Here is a 9599-nt window from a genome sequence, read left to right as displayed (position 1 = left end):
ATAAGGGAGCAGAATCCTACTTGACTGATCTTGGTTTGAATCCCAGATCCTGCAACTTGAGAAAAATACTGAGCACATGTGCATGCATGTCCAAAATCCTAGCATGATGGAGAACTGGAAAAGGGATTTCAGTGTGACCATACCCCATTTGAGGGTTCTCTCTCTCTCTCTCTCTCTCTCTCTCTCTCTCTTTCTCTCTGTCTCATTCTGATGAGTGCATATACCCCCGTCAATTACAAATTTTAAAATGGGACAAATATTTTACCACTAGGTACCATAGAATTTGATAAGAAATAGTTACTGGAGAGTTTCAAGAAAGCATTTTCAGTGGAGTAGTGCACACCTCCTAATTGAACTGCTTCATGTCACCATTCGGTTTAGGGAATGCAGAACACGAGGCTGATTCTGCACTGCATTCCTAGAGCTTAGCACTGAGGCTGACACATAACAGATCCCTTATAAATGCTTGCTGAATATTGGCCTTGATCAGCACCTTAATTTGTATTGTCCACCACAGATGGTGTTTCTCTAAAGAGAAACCACATGGAGAGCATCTAAAGAGAGAGAGAGTGATGCCCAAGGAACCTCAGCTGTTCTCAGCCCAGGTGCCAAACATATGAGAGAGGAAACCTTCAGTATGAGTGCAGCTCCATTTTCCATCTAACTACATCTGCATGGGAGATTGAAGGAGAACCACCTGGCTGAGCCCAGTCAAATCCTAGAACTATTACTTAATGCCATTAAATTTAAGTTGGTTTGTTACACAGCAATGGCTAATGGGTAATGGAACAGACAGTGGTGCATTTTTTCTGCCAGAAAAGAAATACATTCAAACAGCAAAAGTGACCTTCCTCCTGCCAAAGAAAATTTTTTAGAAATGTTTATAAAAGAGATAGGATTAGAAGAGCTGTTTAAATAGTCCATTTACTTTTTATTGAGAAAACAGATTTGTATCCGAACCAGAAGGTCTTCTAATATTTTGAGATAAGTCAGACCTCAGTGACCAATTCCAGATTTGAGGACTGGCAAGAGTAGACTCTGAGAACAGAGGAATAGTTCCTTCGTCTCACTCAGTTACCGTGATTAGTAAACAAGGTACATAAAAGTATTTGGCTGTGGATGAAACGATGGTGTGGAAGTGACTGTTCCTCTTGCTCTCTTCCTCCTCCTGATGCTACACTTTAAGCTTGCAAGTCAAAGGAGCTTTCAGAAAGTAAGGAATGTACTAAGTCACAGGAGCCCAGAACTGTGGGATTGTTGCTTTCCATTTTCCTTTAATCTGGGGAATTGTAAACTAGGGTAATGTTAATATTTGAGCATTTTCATTATTATTCTAATAAAGTTTCACTTAAGCTGTGTCACCTGGAACCAAAACTGGATTCCACATTTATGGTTTCTTATTTTACTACCGTTACATAACCCAATTTTATAATACTTATAAATCACCTTACATAAAGGGGCTACTTGTAAGTCCCTCCTCGTTACATGAGACACATGTCTTGGTGCAGCCGCAGCCTGTCCCATCTTCGTCAGATAGTCTCCACGCTCAACCTGGACAAGGCACAAGCATTTCATCAACTGGAATGAAACTTCACTTCCTTTTACAAGCCTTTTATTACCTGTGTCCTTCTGAGCCTGAACAACCTCTTCTTTCTCTCCCACAGGCCCTTCCATCTCCAAGGAATTCAAAAGGTTGAATTTGAACTCAGATGACTTGCACCCCAGCACCTAAATTTTATTCCATGTGTTCTAAATGTCTTGAACATACTGAACAATAGCGTAGTGTATCCTTCTGCTTTGCCTATTGTCTGTTATTTGAAATCTTTTAGATTATAAACTTGATGGCAACATCAAGGTTTGTTGAATTCATTTTGAAATGGAGTAATAACGTGTATGATAGTATCTTTTATTAGACTGGTGTGTGGTGTATTTATGCTGGGAAAATTCATTTCACAACCTGTGGTGATGTACAGTGATTAAATATATAAAATAAAATATAAAAAAGAAAGAAAAAAGAAATGTAGTGATACAATATCGTATGTAAATGAGAACACAAAAGTCAGTCAGTGGTGTAGTAGTTAAGGAGCTGGACTCCCACGTGGTCAATCGTAGATCAAATTCTAGACTCTGTGTCTTGAAACTCACGCTGGGTATATGTGCATTTGTGTCCAGAATTGCAAGAGGAGAATGGAGGAGAAGGGATTGTGTGTGGCCATCCCTCCCTGGTGGTGGTAGGGGGGAAGATTTCTCACTCTCCTTTTCTCTCTGACCAGTGCATATGCCCTATAGCAAAAATCTCTCTCAAAAAAAAAAAAAAAAGAATTTAATAATAATTATTTAGGAAAAATAATATTTGTCTGTCCTTTCTAATTAAAAACTTTTTTTTTTTGGAGAGGTTTTTGCTATAGGGCACGTGCGCTCGCCAGACAGAGACATAGAGACAGAAAGCGAGAAATCACCCCCCAGGGGGGATGGTCACGCTGCAATCCCTTCTCCTCCATTCTCCTCTCAGGATCTTGGGCACGCACACACACGTGCCCGGCGTGAGTTTTAAGCCACCGGGTCCGGGATGCGAACCGCGGTCGACTACGTGGGAGTCCAGCGACATAGCCATTACGCTAACTGCTGGTTCCCCTCTAATTAAAAACTTAATCCCTATACTGAGTCCTCCATAATCCTTCTGCTCTTCAGTGTTTACATTTCACCCATTAACTGAATCCTAGAACTTTCCGTTTGTTTATAAAGAGAAACATAAGATCAAATATAGCTCCGTTCAAAGGACTTTCCTTTGTGGTTTTCCTATAAGATGAATGCAGCAATATTGGAACAAATAAATATCCATAGAAAGAAACTATAATAGTCAACTGTATTGACAACGTAAAGGAAGGGACAAAAAATAAATCAGCAATAAAACAAGCCTCAGCTTCCCTACAGACATATAATACCCTACGTCATGTTGGCTATTGGGAAATGACATTCATGGGGTCACAAAAATAGTCATGTGGGGGAACCAGCAGTTAGCGTAATGGCTATGTCGCTGGACTCCCACGGTAGTCGACCACGGTTCGTGTCCCGGACCCGGTGGCTTAAAACTCACGCCGGGCACGTGTGCGTGCGTGCCCAAGATCCCGAGAGGAGAATGGAGGAGAAGGGATTGCGGCGTGACCATCCCCCCTGGGGGGTGATTTCTCCCTTTCTGTCTCTATGTCTCCCTCTGTCTGTCTGGCGAGCGCACGCACCCTACAGTGAAAAATCTCTCAAAAAAAAAAAAATAGTCATGTGGGAAATCCATTTTATATTTGTATTGTTTTTAAATGCAGTGCTGCTTCTCATTCCTGGAACACAGCTCCTGAGCCCCTCTGCCGTCACCAGGGGTACACAGTGGCTCTGGACAGAACTCTGGGCATGCTTGTTTGCATCTTAACGACTAGCCCATTAGATTACTTGGTGAACTGTGGCAAGCAAACAGAGCTGTTTTCCACCAATTCTGTTTTCAGCAAAGAATTCTTTTTAATTCCCCTGTCTTCTGTATTGCCAAAATTCTTAAAATACTGTTCATGGAGATTTTTATTTTTTGTTATCCGTCTCAGAGCCCAGATGTAGGAACCAAGCCAGTGCAGCTGGTGTAACTTGGCTGAGTCTCACAGATAATTCACTGTTTGAACAGTCTTCCTTTTTTCTAATGTTATTATTTTGGAAAATTTTGGAGTGAATGCTTGTAGATATGCAGATTGAGAGACTAGCAGCAATATAGGCTGAAAGTCTCCTATCGCCTCTCACCTAGGGGCTTCAGCAAACTGGGCAAATTCCAGAAAAAGCAGAGCCCCCCTTTCCTCGAGCCCTCAACCCTCAACTGAAGAGATAAACTTGCTGTGAACATAGAAGAGGAAAGATTGTACCTTTTTTGTTTTTTCTTTTTACTCAAGAGACTTCATGTCATGAATATGAACTTATGATTGTCAAGAACAACATGTAAAAAGCTGAAGACGTATGGAAATAAAAAATACTCATTCAGAAATTCTAACACGAAATTCAATGATGCTTAGGGCAGTGAAAGTGTTCTTACATCAAACGTCACTTCTGCTAAATTCTGACACCACATTTACTACTCACAAAGCAATTGCGTTTTATTGCTGACACCGTATTAAACCAATATGGCATAAACATCGTATTAATCTCTTTGACCTACTTTCCAATTTGCATTCTTCCATGGAATATAAGAATTAAAGCAACTATTGGTGGGGGGCTTGCTGAATAGGGCTATATGTGCTACAAGGATTAACTCATTTAATTCTCTCAATAAATGTGTGAGGCATGTGCAATTGCTATGCTTATTCTACCAATAAGGAATCTGCAACCTACAGCATTTAAGTGATTTACGCAAGGACTCGAAGCCAGTAAATAGCACAGCTGGAATTCGAGTCTAAGCCATCTAATTCCAGAGCATGGGTCAGAAATACTACATTATCCCACCTTTCCAAGGAAAGGGTGAAATTGCTGCTGAAACACAGAGAATTGCACATACTCATGGCTGTGCACACAGGAATACGTTTTGCTTTTGAATGTTCTCCATCAAGGCAACACAATGGAAAGCGTTTAAGAACTCACTACTCACCTATACTGTGGATTCCTTCCCTCCTTCAGAAAAATGGTCTATTTGTTTGCTCTTTCTCCACAGACCTACTAGCTAATCCAATAAATAAAACAAGAAAGCAGTGTAAATGAATAGTAATTAGGTGATATGACATCCCTGACTCATGTATGTTTTATCAGAAACCATCAATGCCTTCATCTCAAGGTCTCAGTAATGTGAGAAATGCCAGTAAAGTAATGAATGCAAAGCGATTTTCAGCCAGGGAACGTTTTGCTGTCCCTGGAACATAGACCTCTGTTTTAGGACAGACTCCACCCATGCAAATCATTGGCCAGCCCTTACTACAAAAGCCAACACTTCCTTACAATTATTGATTTTAGAATTCCGCAATATTTTTCTGGGACCAGTAGTTAGAGTAATGACTATGTCGCTGGACTCCCATGAAGTCGACCACAGTCCGAGTCCCGGACCCGGTGGCTTAAATGTCACACGGGGCATATGTGCGTGCATGCTCAAGATCCCGAGAGGAGAATGGAGGAGAAGGGATTGTAGCGTGGCCATTGCCCCGGGGGGTGATTTCTCTCTTTCTGTCAGTCTCTCTGGCAAGCACATGCACCCTGTAGCAAAAAAAAAAAAAAAAAAAAAAATTTTCCAACATTTTTTTTCTTAAAAAAAAAAAAAAAAAAAAAAGAATTCTCCAACATTTTTCTTCTATGTGTTTAATAACTTGATCACAACATCAAATACAAAATATAGTGGGGAAAGACAGTGGTCAATAGCAAAAACACAACATTCTGCCAGTTGACACATATGGGAAGGTTCTGGGTTCATGTCCAGAGACCATCTTAAGCACACTGAGCATGCACGTGCCCGTGATCTGGGGCTGGCTGAGTCTGGTCATGGATTGTAAACTCAAGTCAGCTATAGTCTGTCTGTATGTGTATGCATGGCTCTCTTGTTCATGAAAGAAAGAAAAAAAAAAACTAAATCTGACTTTTAAATAATAAAATTAAATATGATAGATTTCTCTTTCGTTTCTAGCATGATTTAATACATCCTCCTAATACTCCATGAATTCATGCAGTTTATACAAATGAATTTGTTTTCAAAACTTAAAAGACTATAAACTTTATATAGGAAAAAAAAAAAAAGCAGCATTTTAATAGCAATGCATGTTCGGGACCAGCAGTTAGCGTAATGGCTATGTTGCTGGACTCCCATGTAGTCAACTGCAGTTCAAGTCCGAGACCCGGCGGCTTAAACTCACACGCACATGTGTGTGTGTGCCCAAGATCCCGAGAGGAGAATGGAGGAGAAGGGATTGCAGCATGGCCATTCCCCCTGGGGGGGGGGTGATTTCTCCCTTTCTGTCTCTCTGTCTCTGTCTCTCTCTTTCTGGCGAGTGCACGTGCCCTATAGTGAAAACCTCTCCAAGAAAAGAAAAAAAAAAAAAAAAGTAATGCATGTTCATACAAGCTAAAAGGTCTCACACTGCACCCAATTTCCCAGGCCATATAGAAATTTTAAAAAGCATATGAAAATAATATTGCCAACGTGAAATAGCTTTCATGATTGGAAAAAAATAATAATAATGGTTGCTCTCCTGAGGATCTTAAAAGTATTAAAAATAGCATTAGTGGGGCAGACAAGTGGCAGGGTGGCAAGAGGTGCTGGACTCCCACATGGTCAACCACGGTTCAAGTCTCAGACCTGGTGGCTTGCTTTCTCACTTCCTCTCTCTCTCTCTCTCTGTATCTCTCTGATCAAGCTGGAAAATAATAATAAATAAAGTTAAATAAAATAATTCTTTTTTAAAAAATAGCATTAGTAGCTTCTCCTTTAAATGAATTAGATGTGGTCCCATCAGAAAGCAAGCCACCCTCAAACTTTATGACTATAACTTGTACAAACAAATACAACATAAAAACAAAGTAAGGAAAAGGAGAAAAATCATAACTATAAAAAAGGGGGAAAAAGTAAAGTTATTTTCCAGATATGTAACTTCTTTATTTTTATTTCATTTATTCTGTTATTTATTTTAATTTGCCAGAGAGACAGAAGGACATAGAGAGGAAGTGGGAGAAGACCCACCAGTATGTCATGCCCCAATTTCTTCTCCTCCATTTCTCCATTCTGTCAGGATGTGGGGGTATGCAGGTATACACCACCTGCATGTTTTCAAGTGGCCAGGGCCAGGATTTGAACCACCCATCAGCCATATGACATTCACCTTCTTTAACAACTAGAGCACAGGGTCAGTCCATGATATTGGCGGTCTTACATACTACATTGTTATGGCAAAAGGCATGAATGTATGGCATGTCTCGGAACTTACGTGCTAGATAATAAACACTCAAGCTGGAACCAGAACTAATGACACACCATCATGAAATCATCATCGTGTGACACTACAAATTTAATGAGCACGTCATGAAATTATTTTGATTTGCAACAGAAGCTTTCTCTCACTTTGCAAAACTTGGCTCTGAGCGCAGTAATATTTTTCAGGAGAAACTTAGGAAAGCAACTGGAGTAAGTGATATATAAAGGGTCAGTGCATGCATTTAAGTGCGTGTGGAGTGTCTTCGGACCATAATCTGAATCTTGCACCTTTTTGGCTCCTAGTCAGTAACTTTGTACTCACCTGATATAAAACATAAGTGGGAAAATTTCACTCCTGTTCAGATAAAGCAAATAGCTTGAAGCACTTGAACAATTCAAGCACTGTACATTCGTGCCGGCATGTTTCAAAAATAGCCACTACACTAATCCCATTACTGGGAGAACTGCTGCACTCTGTAATTACGTTGGACAGGTTTTTCAGATCTCTCCTCCTCCAAATTACCCGAACTGGAGTGAAAGCCAAAGGCCATCTTAAAAACTAATGAAAAAGAAAAAAAAAAAAAAGGATGTGCTTTTCTAAGGTCTCAAATCTGATGTGTCAGAAGCATAGAAGTCTGATAAACTTTAAAAAACAATATTGACAGAAAAAGACATGTTGGACTATGTCTTCAAATTTATATGCTATTATATATGAGTAATATCTGTTAGATAAATAACTATTAGAAAATCAGAAAAAGCCTCTCTGTTAACACTGATGTTCACAATGTGAGGTGTTTTAATTCAACCAATGCCTATTATCTCCAGCAAATATTCATTCAACAAACATCTATGAAATTGCCATGTGGCAGATACTAAGATACTGGAAAAGTAAAAGAATGAATGATAGAGTCTCTTGGCTTTGAAATGGTTCTCTCTATTGGAGATACTCATATGCATAATTTACTAGGATAAAGTATTATAAATATTATGTATCCATTTTCAATTAATAAAATAATCATAATTGCTTACATATGCTTTTCAAAATTAATCGTTCATATACGCTCTTCTTAAATTCCATGAATCTAAAATGAATTAAATTGTGGTAACTTTTAGTTTAAGAAAAACATTATCTACTTGTCAGCTGATATTTAATAAATTTCTCTGCTTCACATGGGCCTTTGGCTCTTAGAGACGGCTATCTCTGTTATAGAAACAAAATTTAAGACACTTTTAACTATTATTCTTATCACCACATATTCCTTATCTGTAGGTAGAGACAGTAAGAAATAGAGATCTATTAACATGAAATATGGGAAGTAGAGAGGAATTAGAAGGGAATATCCATGAATGTCACAAACTAATAAACACACAGTTCATCTCCTAGGCTGTATGTGGTGATTCAAACAGTGGTATTTACAACATCAAGCAATATCCCATTTCTAAATGAAATTTACATGTTTCAAGTAAAAATATAGTACATTGCAGAGTCTACATTTCTAGTCAGATTATAATTTCTGAATAGATATAGCTCTAGAGATTAAACTGTTTATTTTCAACTGTACTGTTCTTTCTTCATATGGCTACAATTTATTATTCTAACCATGATATTGCAAAGATGCCTTAGTCATGTATTACATGTACTTTGGGTATGTTGGAGTAGATTTTTTTTTAACAGTTTCATTTTCCTCAGAGGCTTTATTTCTTACATGTATATATTTTTCTTAAATGTAGTTTTAACTTCTACTTAAAAAATGATTACACTCACAGAAAAACAAAATGAGAGAGCAAATAATGCCCACCTATTTTTCCTGTTTTAGGCTACGCAGAGAGATACCTCAATTAGTTCATAATGATAACAGTTATCTATTGAGTGCTTCCTCCAACATCGACAGTTGACTTCCCATCAAGGTAACTGGATGAATAGCTTGTCTGTCTCTGACCCTTTCTTACTCTGTGTGTGGGAAGAGAGAATCACTTTTGAGATGGTAAACTTGGGAGTGAGAACTGACATACCCAATCCACTGTCTTTCACTAAGGCTGACCTCGAAGGTAGAGGAGAGGCAACCACCCTACTGAGACCATGTCACTATAGGGGTGCAACCTAAAACAAGATAGAGGAAAAGGGTATTGGGCTATCTATATTCTGGAGTTTGGTTACAAAGTGTATTTGACTTTCACGTATAGCTTCCAACCTGGCCTCTGTAATTAACATAGGTGCTATTTTAACCTCTAGTTTTATTCATTTTTTACACACTTGATTGTCTCAGCCAAGACACCAAATATGAGGCCACTGAGTCCATCACTAAAGTATACCCCTCTTCCCTTACTGGGTTCAAAGCATATTGAAAATTCCAAACTAGAAATGAGCCAAGCGTGTTCTACACATGATGCCCATTATTCTTTGCAATGACAGTATAAGGATAATGCAATAATCATTTCATTCTATAATTTCTTATTTGTATTTAATTGTTATATATTTTTAGGGGGTACAATGTGATTTTTCAAAACATGCATGCAGTATGTGATAATCAAATCAAGGGTATTACCATTTTGTTTTCAGCAAAGAACAATACCTTATGCTGTGCACCTTCAGTTGTCATTCTGCTAGTTTAGGATTGATCGGGTTTTTTATTTTATTTTGTTTTGTTTTTCATTTACTGTTCTTCTGTCTGTTAAACATTTT

The sequence above is a fragment of the Tupaia chinensis genome, unplaced genomic scaffold (genome assembly GCF_000334495.1).
Source record: "Tupaia chinensis unplaced genomic scaffold, TupChi_1.0 Scaffold000423_1, whole genome shotgun sequence".
Lineage (NCBI taxonomy): Eukaryota > Metazoa > Chordata > Mammalia > Scandentia > Tupaiidae > Tupaia > Tupaia belangeri.
Note: the sequence above shows the minus strand (reverse complement) of the source record.